Below are 15,849 nucleotides of genomic sequence, written 5' to 3' on the forward strand. Positions count from 1 at the left end.
AACTGTGCAGGACACAACTTGCACCCGAAGGGCTTCTCTCCAGTGTGCACTACCATGTGAGTCCTGAGCTGTGTGGGCCATGCAAATGCTGAGGAACAGTGCTCACACTTGAATGGCTTTTCGCCCGTGTGTTTTCGTCTGTGACCACTCAGACTTGTGGCGTCACTGAACTCAGCAGGGCAGAATTCACACTTGTACATCTTCTCTCCAGTGTGTAAAACACTATGTCTTTTGAGTCTGTTGAGGCACACAAATGCTGCTGGGCAGAGCTCACACTTATATGGCTTCTCTCCCGTGTGTTCTTGCATGTGATACTTAAGTGCTGTAGAATTGTTGAACCCTGCAGAACAGAGCTCGCACTTGAACGGCTTTTCGTTCGTATGTGTCCTTATGTGGTGTTTTAGGTTCGAAGGTGTATTAAATTGCGCAAGACAGAACTTACACTGGTGCAGCTTCTCTCCCGTGTGGACAAACATGTGCCAGTTCAAATGCTGTGACTTATAAAATGAAGCAGAACAAAGCTGAAACTTGAATGGCTTCTCTCCTGTGTGCGTAAGCGTGTGGCTTTTCAGGTGTCTAGGGCACTTGAAAGCAGCAGGACACTGCTCACATTTGAATGGCTTCTCTCCTGTGTGCATCAGCATGTGACGTTTAAGATGTCCAGCTTCACTGAACGCAGAGGAGCACAGTTCACCCCAGCGTGCATTGCCATGTGCCTCTTCAGGCTTCCAGACCGGGAAAAAGCAGCAGGACACAGTATGCATTGGTACGGCTTCTCCCCTGTGTGTGTCATCATGTGGAGCTTGAGATTCTCAGACTTGGTAAATGCGGCAGAACAGAGCTTGCACCTGAATGGGTTTTCTCCTGTGCGGATCACCACGTGTTGTTCTAAGTTTCCAGACTCGCCGAATGTAGCCGAAAAAATGCCACACTTCTGAGACCCTTCTCTTGCATCAGTCAGCACATGGTGTCCGAGGTTTTTAGGTTGAGCGATTGCGACAGAACAGAAATTAAATTTGAGTAGAGTCTCTCCAGTGCTTGATGTCACATGACGCTGTACAAGCTGTCCATTCGGCATAGTGGAAGTTAAACCTCTCAAGTCTTTGTGTACTTTCCTGCTGGCAAGGATGGTTCCGACTGGTGCAGGACCTGAAATGACAAAGAAACATTAGATGGCGGGGATTATTTTACCCTTCAGCTGTCAATTGTAGTCACAGGTGTTCAAAAAACAGATCATGTACATGTGTGACTAGCATTACCTAGTGTCACAGGACTAACTAGCGGAAGCAAGTAGTGGACCAGCTTCCACCACAATGGTCCTATCCTTTCGAAATTTGCATAATCTCTTTGTAAATAATTATTAGTTTACTAATTCATATTTTAAAGACAGCTACAGAAATACAGAAAAATGAACAGAATTGAGCACACATATTTTTTGAATCGCTCTACTGAAGAACGAAAAGACTCATGTGAAACCCTGACTCAGTGATAAAACAAAAACCTTTCCAGAGCATTCTGACACCATGAACGCCTGCACAATATAACCATCGTACAAGATGTATCGCCATGATAGAACGACTCGCGGAGGGGGCGTCGCAGTAATAACACGGTATAATGTCAGGTGCGAACTCATTCAGGATGATTTTCCAGTAGACACTTTGTTTTGTAGGATTCATCACGGTGATAGAACGTACACAGTAGGAGTAATTTATAGACGTCCGCAAGCGCCGCCCTCCTTCTTACAAGATGTCGACAACTTTCTAGCCAAACACGTCAAATACAGGTCGCGTGTACTGCTTCTTGGTGACTTAAACCTCCCTCATATTTGTTGGAGTGACTATAGTGTTGGGCATACGGAGGTAGAGAGTAGTGAACTACTATTACAAATTATGATGAAATATAACCTTAGGCAAATAGTTAATGAACCTACACGTGTGACCCCTAGTTCTTCCTCAATTCTAGATTTAGCCTTTATTCATGAAAGTCTTTCAGATTGTGATGCTAAAGTGGTAGATGGTCTTTCCGATCATAAGGCTGTGCTCATAGAAGTGTCACCCGCTGTTCATGTCAAAAGATTTGAAACGGCGGTAGTATCATTGTTTTCGCGAGCAGATGATGTCAGCATTATGGACCGCCTTGAGACTTCCTTGGATGCTTTTGAGAGAATGTCTCAAACGACTTGCGTAGAGGACCTTTGGGTCTTCTTCCGCGACTTGGTCTTGACATGTATAGCCACATATGTCCCCATGCGCAAAAAGAGAGTAAGACGGAGCAACCCGTGGATTAACCGGGACATCATACGCATCAAGCGGAAAATTAGCAGGATACGCAGGTCTAGGAATAATGTCCAGCAAAGACTTCAAGGATTAGGCGCGTTGTTATATCGCAAAGTACGCGAATCTAAAGAAAGGTTTTTCAATGTGTCGCTGCCCGCGTTTATGCAAAACTCCCCTAGGAAGTTTTGGCAATACATTAATCAGAAAAATGATAAAATTGACCATATTAAAATTGAAGGAGAAATGTGTGAAGACAGACTGAAGATCGCGAACGAATTTAATCGGCACTTCCAGTCGGTTTTTACAGTCGACGACCACCACGTGGGCTCTGCTGAGCCTTGCTACAGTCCGTACTCAATGCCTGACGTGATAATAACGAGGGAAGGCATATTGAACCTACTGCTTAATCTTGATCCCAGGAAGTCTTATGGAACAGACAATATTCCTACTGAGTTTCTAAAAAGATATGCTGAATGGGTGTCTTATTACTTGTTTATCATTTTTTCAAAATCGCTTGGAAAGGGTCAATTGCCAAATGATTGGCTAATGGCCAGGGTTGTTCCTATGTTTAAGAGTGGAAATAGTACTTGTGTAAATAATTATCGTCCTATATCTCTGACTTCCGTTTGTTGTAAAGTGATGGAGCATGTACTTTCTAAGAGCATAATATCATTTTTGGAAGATCATGATTTATTGTATGAATACCAGCATGGTTTTCGTAGCAGGTTGTCTACTGTAACACAATTGATGGAAACTGTCCACGACTTATGTGAGATTTTAAATAAGAAAGGCCAGATTGATGTTATATGTATTGACTTTGCCAAAGCTTTTGACAAAGTCTCACATACGTTACTATTGTCAAAATTAGAAATGTACGGCATAAATGGGAGAGTTATTAAGTGGATTGCTTCATTTTTGTTAAATAGAAAACAATATGTTGTGTTAGAGAACCACTCTTCCAGCGTGTGCGACGTTAGTTCAGGTGTCCCCCAAGGCTCAGTATTGGGTCCTTTGCTATTTCTTTTATATATTAATGACATATCTTTCGATGTCCCCAGCAGTATCCGTGTGAGACTTTTTGCAGATGACTGCTTACTATACACCAAAATAAACAATCACGAAGACCAGGCTCAGCTAGCAGTGGCCCTGGAACGTATTAATGATTGGTGTCACAAGTGGAAAATGGAAATTAATACAGGGAAAAGTATTGTTTGCCACGTAACAAACAAGACACTGCCGCTCAGATATGACTACGTTTTGCAGGAGCACGTGCTCCGAGAGGTTGAACACTTCAAATACTTAGGAGTAACCATGACAGCTCATATGCAGTGGGGAAGACATATTACTAATATTACTAGTACAGCTTGTCATAAGCTTCGAATCCTTAAAGGGAAACTTTACAACGCGCCATGGAAAGTAAAACTCATGGCATATAGGACGACCATACTACCAACATTAGAATATGCCTCTGTGGTGTGGGATCCCTATAGAAAGAAGGACATTGAGAAATTGGAGCGCGTCCAGAGAATGGCGGTCAGATTCATTTACGCAAACTATGACAGAAGGCAATCCGTAACGCAGCTACTGCTCAGGGCTCACCTAAAACCATTGCAAGTACGCAGAACATTCAATCGTCTCTCTACTTATTTTATGTTATACAATGGTCACTTTAAACTTGACACCTCTCCCTATATTAGGCGACGAGCTGTTAGAGAGCTGCGCTCCTCACATAGTATGCAAGCCATCCCGTTCCAAAGTAAAATTGATTGCTTAATATGCAACACACTGCTTGACGGTAATTTCTGACCCTGACCTGTATCGCCATCTGGAAGTGCTCAGCGAAGACGTCAAGAAAACAGTCTGTTTGTATTCTAATGCAGGGATTAGAACACTTAGTTCTTTGGGTTCGGTTCACGTTCATGTTCAGGCATGCCAGTTCAGTTCAGATTAGTAGAATACATATCTAGGGCGATTCCATGTAACGCCAGGCAAACTGGTCCTGACGTGGTTTCAGAAAGAACTGATGTTCTGTGGCTGGAACAACATAGAAGGGACAAATACATACAAAGCCTCAATTTGCCTAAGAAATTAACGATGAAACATGAAAGTCACTGAAAAGGTTAGCCAGCTGTAGGACTCGAACCCACATCTTCTGGATTGCCGGTCCAGGGCTCAATTGCTTTGCTTAATTGCTTAGCTCATTTGCTTAGCTTAGCTCAATTGGTAGAGCCCTGGACCGGCAATCCAGAAGATGTGGGTTCGAGTCCTACAGCTGGCTAACCTTTTCAGTGACTTTCATCTTTCGTCGTTAATTTCTTAGGCAATTTGAGGCTTTGTATGTATTTGTCCCTTCTATGTTGTTCCAGCCACAGAACATCAGTTCTTTCTGAAACCACGTCAGGACCAGTTTGCCTGGCATTACATGGAATCGCCCTAGATATTCTACTAATCTGAACTGAACTGGCATGCCTGAACATGAACGTGAACTGAACCCAAAGAACTAAGTTTCATCCTAAGTTTCTAAGTTCCAGAGCCCTGGATAGGCAATCTAGAAGATGTGGGTTCGAGTCCTACAGCTGGCTAACCTTTTCAGTGACTTTCGTCTTTCATCGTGGTTTCAGACTTTGCTTGAAGAATTATATGTTGTGGATTAAGAACCTGCATCGAACTTGGAATCATCACCATCACCTCTAGTCAAATGTGCCTCTGTTATGTGGTGAAACGTAAGAGGAGTTATAACCACCATAAGCCTCATGTCTCCGGAAGGCTCACTTTGGAGCCCTGTAATGCTGACACCACGCAAAAAATGCAACATGTTCTTGCGTATTCTGCCAGCGCAAGCGTTTAGACAGTCGGAAGAAAAATATTAAGGCGATAAATGATGTGGCCTCTTCAAGAATTGTCTCGAATGTATGACATACTTTCCGATTTTTCCCATTTTTGCATGTCTGTTGTGCGTGACACCCTGCAGATACTAGTATCAAACTTATATCACCAGAGAGCACATTTCCCAATGCACAAAATGAGGTACTGTCATCAGAAATTTTTCAGCAGACATTACCCAGAAGGGCCTGGAATACACCAGTAAAGTGAACGCCCAGCCAAGTTTGCCATTTTTTTACAGAAAGATGGGATTTCGTATAGCATTTCTGTAGACCTCTGTCCACTGTCCTCTGTGTGGACAAAAAGAAAAAAAAATCACAACAGTTTCTTCCGTGTGTCGCGTCTTCACCAGGAGCTGCGAACTTTCGGAAAAACAAGGAGTGCGATAAACGCAAATTCCACCTGACATCGCACTTAACTTTTTTTCTCAGCAACGAATGGACATACAGACTTGAAACAAACGGCTTAGTCACCTAGAGATATCAGCCAACAGCCTGTAATTCTTCAAGCAAAATCTGAGACCACGTCTGGACCAGCCTGCCTGATCATACGTGGAATCACTGAAGAGAAAAGAAACGAGAGACTGAGGATGACATATCAGCTGGGGATACCAACTTCATTTTAATCCCAAAACAGAAAGAAGAAACAAAACGAGCGCTTCTCGACCAAAAGGTACCTCGTCGTAATTTTTTTCGACGATCACCCTCCAATAGAATCTGAGTAGAATAAGTGAAGGCATGAACCTGTTCATTGAAGACAAAATTTTAATTGACTGACATTACAACTGAAACATGGCTTAGACAATGCTAAGTTCTCAAAATATAACTTTCGCTCACTGAAGTGCGATTACTAGAACGTGAATAATTATTCACCAAAGACTTGTGAAATATACATGTACAGTAAACCCCCGGTAACTCGAACTCGTAAAAACTGGGGAACAATTCGAGATAAGCGGGGTTTTGAGATATGCGAAATTCCAAACCTTTCGATGTAACAGTCATAAATTGTAAGAGTTCTACGTTTCTATAAAGTTACTTTTGTGGCAGAACCGCAATTACACAAAACTACCGCTTCTAAATGAGAAAAAAAGTAAGAAAAAAGTCAGAATCACTTGGCGTCGAAAAACGTCGTGATGGATCCTTGGTGTTGAAAACTTTCGTTCGAGTATCAAAGCTTTGCACTATCTATCTTTGTGCTATCTTTGGCTGTGCTATCTTTGTAATGATTCAGGCACTCAGGCCGCCACAAGTTCCCAAAAGCAGAAAACAAAACGTAATGGTAATTGACGCTCGCTTATATGGCACCATTGAGCGAAAACAAATGTAACGAAAGCACAGAAGGAAATGATGAACACGTGACGCTCACAACTGAACTTCCCTCCCTGCCATCGTTGCGACTGCTCTGTGCAACGACATGACAGTACCGGCCATCCCCCTCTCCCTGCAGATTGGGACAACTGAACTCGGCTCCGCTGCACATCTGATAGAACGGAATGCAGGTGTAGGGCTGCTGTGCGATGATTACTCACATTTTTGAAATTTTTGCTGGTAAGATTTTGAGATATCTGATAAATGCATGGTGAATATAGTTAAATTCTGCGACTTAAGAAACCCTCAACTTAACCGATTTTTGGAGATACCCAAGTTCGAGTTAACGAGGGTTTACTGTAACTATGCACTGGAATTCTTCGTGATATGGAGTAAAATCCTCAACATATGCAATATGAAGGGAAGTGCCTCAAGACGAGAGCCGCCGATATTTCGAGCTGGGACTGTTCTTTTTCTTGGCACCGTCCTCATCATTGGCACTGTACAGTGAACCTCAGACGAACCTCACCGAACTCAGATACGAACCTCAACGAACTCAGATACAGTAGGCTCCCACTAAACAAACCTCGGTTAAACGGGAATTACGGATAAACGGAATAATAGGGTCACCTTTGGTTAGCTTCCTATACATGCAATGATAAAAGCCTTTGGATAATTGAAACAACCTGTTTTGTGCACTTTGGGTAAATGGAACAAAGTGGAGGTACCGAGATGCCGCCGAACCTGGAAGACTATCATTCACGTCTCTGGGTGGAAGTCATAGCCAGTGCTATCCAATCCATCAGTCACTCATATGTTAAGCATAGCTCGTGTCCACATGTGTCTTCATCAAGTCTGTCAAAGAACAGTCACATGAAATGGTTTTGCTTGCGTCAATATTGCGGATATTGAGGGCATTCGGGGTCATGATCGTGAGAACAAATCAAAACTACAAACCATGAAATTTGATATGCCAAAGCATTGTCAAGCAACTCAACGCTGTCAGCATAGCAGGCCGTGCATTGAGTGAGGATGTATACAATGCCACATGATACTGACAGGTAATATCGGAAACCTGGACGCGGGAAATACATCCTTTGCCCGGTGGAACAGAAAGATAAACCTCATTGTAGACGATTGAGGTGCGCATGAAATTTTTTTCAAGCCTCAGGCATGCACGCATATTTTGTAAAAAATTCAAAAAACGTGAAGAGAACAGCCATTAATTATTTTTCCTTGCTACCCACAGTAGAGGAAGTTGATTATCTTGAATTAACGTTGTATTTCATGCAATCTGTGTACAGTAAACCCTCGTTATATCGAAGTCGCTTTATTCGAATTATCGCTTTATTCGAAGTACGGCGAAGCCCCCGTGCATTTACATGTATATTCAACCGGATTATTCGAAGCGCGAGGGCAGCGAACTCCGCATATTTCGAAGGGCGCGCCTGCCATCGGCTGCTGGTTACCACGCAGAACATTCCCGAAGGCCGCGTTTCCTTCTTTTCTTGGTTTTTGACCTTGCACAACGTTGCACAATCACGCTGCAACCTCTTTTCCTTCTGTACAATGAGGGAGGAGCGGGAAAGTAGGACGCAGGAAGACGGTTCATTGACATGGTAGAGGGAAAGGGAAAGACCAGTCATGTGGCCGCCTTAACACGTGGGCAGTTCTCATGCGATTTTGTTTTGCGCGGTTCATTGTCCATTTGGGAAGTGCTGGTGTAGTCTTTGGTCTCTTTCGCACCATGGCTCCGCGGAAGTGCTTAACCCTCGAGCAAAAGGTAGCGCTCATCCGCGCAGTGGAAAAAGGTGAGAAGAGCAAATCTGTCATCGCCAAGGGAGTTCAACATACCGGCGTCAACGCTGTCGACCATTCTGAAGAACAAGCAGGACGTCTTCAACGGTTTCGGGAAGAATTTCTCAAGCAAGAGAAAGCGTGACCGAGGTTCAAAGTATCCAGAGGTGGAAGCTGCCCACTTGAGTGGTTGAAGAACGCCAGGTCTGCGCACGGACCCGCGCTCATCGCAAAGGCGGAGGCGCTAGCTTTGCAATTGGGTATGCCGGACTTCAAATGCAGCAATGGCTGGCTTGAGCGCTTCAAAAAGCGGCATGCTGTACGAAGCACACCCATCAACGGTGAAAGTGGTGCCGTGAACCAGGACACCGTGGATACATGGCGACGAAATCGGCTTGTGGAACTTCTAGAAGTGTACCCGGACAGGGATATTTACAATTTTGACGAAGCTGCGTTGTTCTACAAACTCCTGCCCAAGCGGACGTACACAACTGCGGACGGCTCTTCGTCAGGCGCCAAGCAAAGCAAGGAACGCATCACTGTCCTCTTTGGAGCTAATGCTACTGGGGACGACAAACTGCCGTTGCTAATACTGGGCAAGGCTGGAAAACTCTGCCCAAGGACTGTGTGTACAGGAGTAACAAGCGTGCTTGGATGACAGCAGCCATCTTCGAGGACTACGTACGGCTTTTGGACCGCAAATTCCATGCAAAACAACGGAAGGTACTCTTCATCATCGACAACTGCCACGTCAAAATTGAAAATCTTAAGGCCATTACTGTGGAGTTCCTGCCAGCCAACACCACGTCCGTTTTGCAGCCTATGGACCAGGGCATCATTGAAATAACGAGGAGGCTGTACCGGAAAAGCCTCCTTCAGCGCATGTTGCTTGCGTACGACTGTAACAAGGGCTACAGCATTGATCTCCTTGGTGCAATTCATCTGATTTGCGTTCGTGGAGGGACCTGGAAGGAGCAAAGATTGCGAATTGCTTCACGCATGCTGGTTTTTGCCGCGCACGTGCCGCGGCTCAGCCAGTCGAACTGGATGACAGGGAGGAATCTGAGAGCCTCTACGGAAGAGTGCACGATCTTGTGGGGCAAGAAGTGGATGATGATTTCGACTCCTTTGCACGAGTGGATACGAAACGTTCCGGTCGTCAGTCCTGTGACGGATGCCGAAATTGTGGACATCATCGTCGGTCACATGGACGTCGACGAAAGAGCCTCGGACGACGAGTCTGAGGGACCGCGTGAAATCCCTATGGCAGCGGAGACACACAATATGTTGTGGTTGATTCGCAACAAAGTAGAGTGCAGTGGCGGTGACTATGAATTGATGACGTGCCTGAGGAAACTCGAGGACAAACTCAACTAACTGGGTTTTTTGAACGACAATAAAATACTGTCGCGATTCGACGGCGTTTTCGCTATTCCCTGTGTCTGAGTTTACCGTTTTTGAAGCGTCTCCGCTTTTATCGAAATACCGCTTATATCGAATTTTTTTGTGGTCCCGCCGACTTCGATATAACGAGGGTTTACTGTACTTTGCTTAAATGGGTCTTCTGATAAATGAAACAATATTTCCATTCCCTTGCAGTTCCGTTTAAGAGGGGTCTACTGTGACCTCGGTAAAGGTCCCATGAATTTTCGCTTATTATGAAGTTTTATTTCAGTTTGGTTGGCCGCACTTTGTTTCTTTGGGAATCTATTTTTTACAACGAACCCGGATTCCCAAGGTTCCTCAGAATTTTCGGTTAGAACAAAGTGACATCGCATCCCCTCCCGAAGAATTCATGGCACGATAAGAAACAAACAAAGCTGCTTCTCCTGCAGCTCTTCAGGGGATTAGTTCCAATGTTGAAAGAGGGATGAAAGTGGGCAAGTGTGAGGCCAATGAACTTTCAACAGCTCCATTGACTGCCCATTCCAACCCTTTCAGCTTTGCCCTCGCTCTCGGAACACTGACCCTGTTGACATTTCGACCTCTTCACGTGCGTTTTGTTAGTTACATCCTCGACAACCACATGCTTCTGAATCTATGAGCTTGGCGATGTCGAGAAAACGAAAAGCCCTATCGTTGTACATGAAGATGTCACGTTAGAAGATTTCGTGTCGGCGGACGACGGCCTCGTGATACTGTCCAAACTGATGGACAACAAGATCATTGTGAACGTCAGCACAAGTGCCGCTGAAACCACTAAGACGATTGAGACTAGAAGTGACGACCACCACGAAGGTGGAGACGAAAGCATGCATCAACTTCAAATGAGAACAAAGATGCCCTCAACATGGTGCAAGCATTGAAGGACTTCCTGTTAGGTCATACGACAGCATCAACGGGAGATACTTGCGATGTAAAACCCTCGTTAACTCGAACTCGCTTATCTCGAAATATCGGTTATCTCGAATATTTTTTGCGTCCCGATTTATGTCCCAATGCTTCCTATATATTTGGGCCCTTTTCAGTCGAAGTTTTTTTTTTGCCCGAGTACGGATATCTCGAAATCTCATCACCGGTAGGTCTGCGTACCTACGGCTGATAACGTGCATTCTTCGGTCTCCCCGGGCTAGGTCAAGGTCAAAGCCTTTCATTCCTAGTGACTCACGCGCCGCTAGCTGTGGCAGGCAGACAGCACTCCCCTTTCCACCCAACGTCACTCCTCCTCCTCCTCCTTTGCATTCGTCCGAGTATCTCTCGTTTTGTTCTTCGCGGCGCCATTATGGCTGACTTTGGAGCGGAAGGTGGCATTTATCAAAGGCCTGGTAGCAAGTTCATCAAGCCAATAGCATGAACTGTTTCATTCATGCGGGTTTCTGGTCTTCCACCGCCGTACCGGAGCCAGCAGACCACTTCAGTGGCTGTGATGAATTGTGCAACGACGTGATGCGCCTCGCATGTTTTGGGGAGAGTGACTTAGGACTTCAACCTCGAGGACTATGCGCTTTACGGCGGCGATGTTCCAGTAGCGGTGAACTGAGTGATACAGAAATCGTCGAGAGCGGCCGCAGTAGTGACGTGCCGGGAGGAGCGTCTCGTGCGTTGCATCGAAGCGCTTGAAGATGCTTTCTTGTTCACAGACGCAAATGCCAAGCAGATTGCTATTACGGAGTTATTCAGTCTCAGATGATGTTGAAAAATAAATGGCTTCGGAATTGTTTACGAGCCCTATTACTGTAGGAACGCTTTTTTTTTTTTTACGTTTCATAACATAGCGCATTGTGGTAACATCGTGGCCACGTAATTTTCGCTGTTCGCTTAACTCGAAACCCCGCTTATCTCGAAATTTTTTCCGGTTTTTACGACTTCGAGTTATCGGGGGTTTACTGTACTCTGCTCTGCTAACAATGCCGCAATTTCATTGTAGCTAGTGAGATTACCACGAAGCAGCAGAAAATAACGGATTTTTACATAAGTGTGTTTATAAGGACCTTACACATTTTGACGTTATGTATAACTAGGGCCTGACTTTTTAGGGTTAAACCCGTATCCGCCCGATATTTACCCCCCTGAACGAAATCTGTAAAATTCGGGTTTAACCCGAATCTACCCGAAAACATCCGGGTCGCGCGGCACACTCGTAAGCGTGCATTAAGATAATGTTTGATAACATTGCTAAACATTAGTTTCATGTTAAGACAAATTTTTATTAAACAAAAAAAATCACCCGAATTCCTGACGACAGAACATGCCGTAACGGGATTTAACCCGAATACACCCGAATTTTCAAATGAAAAATATCACCTGATATTTACCCCCCGAATTTGGCCAAAAATAAAACCGGAAAAAGTCAGGCCCTATGTATAACCATCGCTATGGTGAGTGCTGCAATAAAGCGTTCGTATATTATTTTATTTTGGCTCTTCATTTGCAACAAAATTCGGATGTAACAAACAGATTAGCTGTGAGGAGGGGCACGAGGGAGAGACGATGACCTCAGCAGAGAGGAGGAGTAACGGGACTTGGGTAGGGAAATTGGAAAGGCAACAGGGGAATGAGTGGCAGTGCACACACATGAGGACGGAACCAACAACAACATGGCAAGGCCAGAGCATACCAGATCATCACTAATCATCAAGGGATTCCCAGTCTTGCTGCGTATGTTTTTGGGATACAGAGATCCGCAGTCCCAGCAAGGGTTCCTAGAGCGGTACTGCGAATATTGCGACAATAGTGGTATTACAAACGACCGACGAATCCAGACATTACTTGTGTCACTGGAGGGCTCTGCCAAGCAGCGGTGGAAGTTCCTCGGCGGCATTGACATAGGACAACATTTGTGTACTGAATTCACACAATAATCCACAACCAGTGATTAGAAGGAAGGACCTTAAGTCAGAATTAGAAGGAAAGACTCAGCACCCAGCTGAGAACCTGGAGCAATTTATTCATGTCATAGCAGAATTCGATATAAGGATTGGGGAGCCAGTCCCCGATGCGGAAAAGGTGGCATGCGTTTTTCGTCACATGCACCCTACATTCCAGGTCTTAACTGCAAGCATGACATTCTCCAAGACCGTCCTCCTGACCGACCGTCCAACCCGCAAAAAATGGCAAAATTGGCTGGACCCATTGTGAAGAGGGCTCGGCATCGCTTGCGGTACGTCCCACCACTGCCCTTAACAATACAAGTTGCACCAGATTTGGCTTCTGCCAACACGCACGGTGGGCAGTAGACATCTGCCTTGTCTACTACCACAACAGATGGTTCAACAAGGCCATGGGAGTGTCCGCTTCACCATATGCCCTTTCCTCCCGAAACGAGCACAAGGGTACACGCCGAAGCCTCCGAGTGGATGCCCCCAGGGCCCACGACTGTTCGAGACCCGTACTTGCAGACTGCACCCATCATCCGACAACGTAGTGGATTTCAGCCAGCCCCACAGTGAGCGTGCTAGCAAGGGTGCTGACAACGCTCAGGTGCATGGGAAGACCACATGGCGCGAGAGTGCGCGACTAGAAGGTTACAGGATATCCGTTGCTGCTTCGCGTGCAACCAGCCAGGTCATCTACACGCGCAATGCCCGGGAAACGAACGGCCGTAACGGTTGTGCCGGCAGACAGTTACGCCTCCTCGCTGCAAGTCTTGGCAACCGCCGTAGGAAGGGAACCACTCCTGGAAATACTGGTCAGCAACGGAGTGTTCAATGCTCTGTTGGACTCTTGTGCGAGCATCAGTTTGATGGGAGAAGCCGCATTCCTAACTGCTAAGCAAGCAGGAGCAAGCATTAAGGAAGGTAGGCGAACACTGCGGTTAGCAAAAGGGTGGTCAGAAGCCACCCATTCAGTGCGATGCCGAATCAGATGGGATGGGGGATTGCGGAAACAGAGCTTCCTGCTCCTACCAGAACTCTGCCGTGACACTGTTCTTGGGTGTGAGTTCCTCGCAGTGGCCGGCATCTCTCTACACATGGACACAGGAGGGTGGTCAAGGAATATGGACCCCTACCAGATTGTAAAGCTCAACAAGCCACAACAGAGAAGCAGTGTATCTACGGAGAATACAATATCAGGACCCCGTTTCCCTGTCACATCAATGGCTCAGGGTGGGATTGGGAACACAGCTGAGATAAATGAAGATGTCAGTAACTGCCTTGAAGCACTTTTTGCAGCTCAAGAGAAGGATGTAGAAGGGGTTCAGGAAGTCAACTAGAGGACCCTTTGTAGTGACATGACATACTGTAGTAAACTGCGGGATCTTATGGGAGGGTTTCAACACATCTTTACAACATAGCGTGGGTGCGCATTCTTAACAGTGCACCCGATCAATACAGGTACAAGCCACCCAGTGCGTTGCAAGCTTCGACCGGTAAACTCACAGAAGAGGCAGACCCTCGACCAGCACATCCAAGACCTGCTAGATCAGGATCTCATTGAGCCTAGCACCAGCCCGTGGGCCCGTGCACCAGTGCTGGTGAAGAAGTAGTCTGGGGGCTACCACCGTGCTATGAATTACTGTTAATTAAATACCAGGACGAACATCCCAGTGCACCCCATGCCGCGTACAGATTGGGTCCTGGCCTGGAGCTGGGAAGGGCAAAATGGTTCACAAGTGCAGATCTGGTGCAAGGGTTTTTCCAAGTGCTGACTGCGCCAGAGGATGGCCCAAAAACTGCCTTGCTGTGCCACAGGGGGATGTTTCAATTCAAGCGAATGCCGTTTGGAGTGGCTGGCGGCCCAGCTACATTCCAAGCTCTCATGGACAAAGTGTTGGAGGGGATAAAGCACAACTATGCAATGGCCTTCTTGGATGTCGTTCTGATATATTCAAAGACATTCGAAGACCATCTACAACACATAGAGGAGGTGTTACACAGGATAGATGCAGCAGGCCTAACAATCAACTCCGACAAGGTTAACTTCTGCCAACGAACCTGAAAGGGACCATGAAAGGATTTTTGACAAGCCCACGATCATTTTTAATTCGTTCCCCTGTACTAAAGCATTCACTCTGTGAAATATGAAGTTGAAAATCGTACAAATAGCGAAAATATTCTATATTTACCACAAGCGTGAACGGCAGCTGCTACGGCCCGCCTCAGAGGCAAACTGGCCGTGACATCATACACAGAACATGTTGCCGATTCGCGGACGAGCTTTTGCGAGCAAAGTGCAAAATTTTCAAATAAGCTTGCATACTTTGTCATGAAATGATGATGATGATAATGAGGGTTCATTGGCGCAAAAGCTACAAAGGCTATAGAGCGCCAAGCAATGGTATGTGCGATGGCAAAAGTAAAATCAGAGACGATTATTTAAGAACTACCGGAGACAGTTACCACATATGATAAAATGACTAAAATAACAGTATGAGATCACAAGAGACCAATTAGCTGGATGTCCTTGAAATATTCATACACAGCTGTAAAAGGTACTTCAGCCTCATCACCCAGCAAAAGGGCCGGGTGAAGCGGTAAACAATATCTGTAAAATTGATAGAAGTGACGTCGACGAACATCTTCATAGGATGGACATGTAATGAGGATGTGCATAACAGAAAGCGTCGGGACGGTCTGCTTCTCTGACTGTTCCTTGATTTTAATGAAGTCAGTGCTATAATGTGAAGAGCTCGATATGCTCTGAAAGTGTTCTACAAGGGCGTCTACCTGTTCTTGCACGTTTTGGCATACAACGCCATTTACTTGTAGTAGAGGAACAGAAAAACTAGCATAATCTCCCTTTACTTTTCGGAGCCTGTCCCAAATTACCTTTGAAGGTGTGTTGTTATTCAGACTTGAGACAAAGTCCTTCCACGACGCTTTTTTGGCTTGGCGCCGTGTCCAACGGGCTTTAGCCCTAGCCCTTTTAAACCGGATTAAGTTTGTTGTGGTTGGATATTTGCGGAAGATACTCCATGCCCGATTTTGCTCCTTCCGCGTATCCTTGCAGTCGGTGTTCCAGCAAGGCTTGGAGCGCTTTGGCAGGTTCCCAGACGTTTGTGGAATGGATAGAACAGCTGCATTTATGATCGCATCAGTCACCACTCTGTTTGCTTCTTCAATATCTCCTCTTTCAAGAGACAGAGATGACAAATCCCCCCCCCCCCCAACTGTTTTCTTAAAATTACTCCAATCCGCGCGGGAAAG

At 45.6% G+C, this 15,849-nt stretch overlaps 1 long non-coding RNA gene across 1 annotated transcript; it reads right to left on the reverse strand.

Annotated features, from left to right (window-relative positions):
- Positions 1 to 766: 766 nt before the first annotated feature.
- On the reverse strand, positions 767 to 15,084 carry LOC135373013 (uncharacterized). Its single transcript, XR_010416221.1, has 3 exons — positions 14,769 to 15,084; positions 5,633 to 5,719; positions 767 to 1,149 (listed from the first exon to the last, which is right to left on the reverse strand). It is a non-coding gene; the product is annotated as an uncharacterized LOC135373013 (long non-coding RNA).
- Positions 15,085 to 15,849: the final 765 nt, after the last annotated feature.

Source organism: Ornithodoros turicata, unplaced genomic scaffold, assembly GCF_037126465.1.
Source record: "Ornithodoros turicata isolate Travis unplaced genomic scaffold, ASM3712646v1 Chromosome171, whole genome shotgun sequence".
NCBI classification, from domain to species: Eukaryota; Metazoa; Arthropoda; class Arachnida; order Ixodida; family Argasidae; genus Ornithodoros; species Ornithodoros turicata.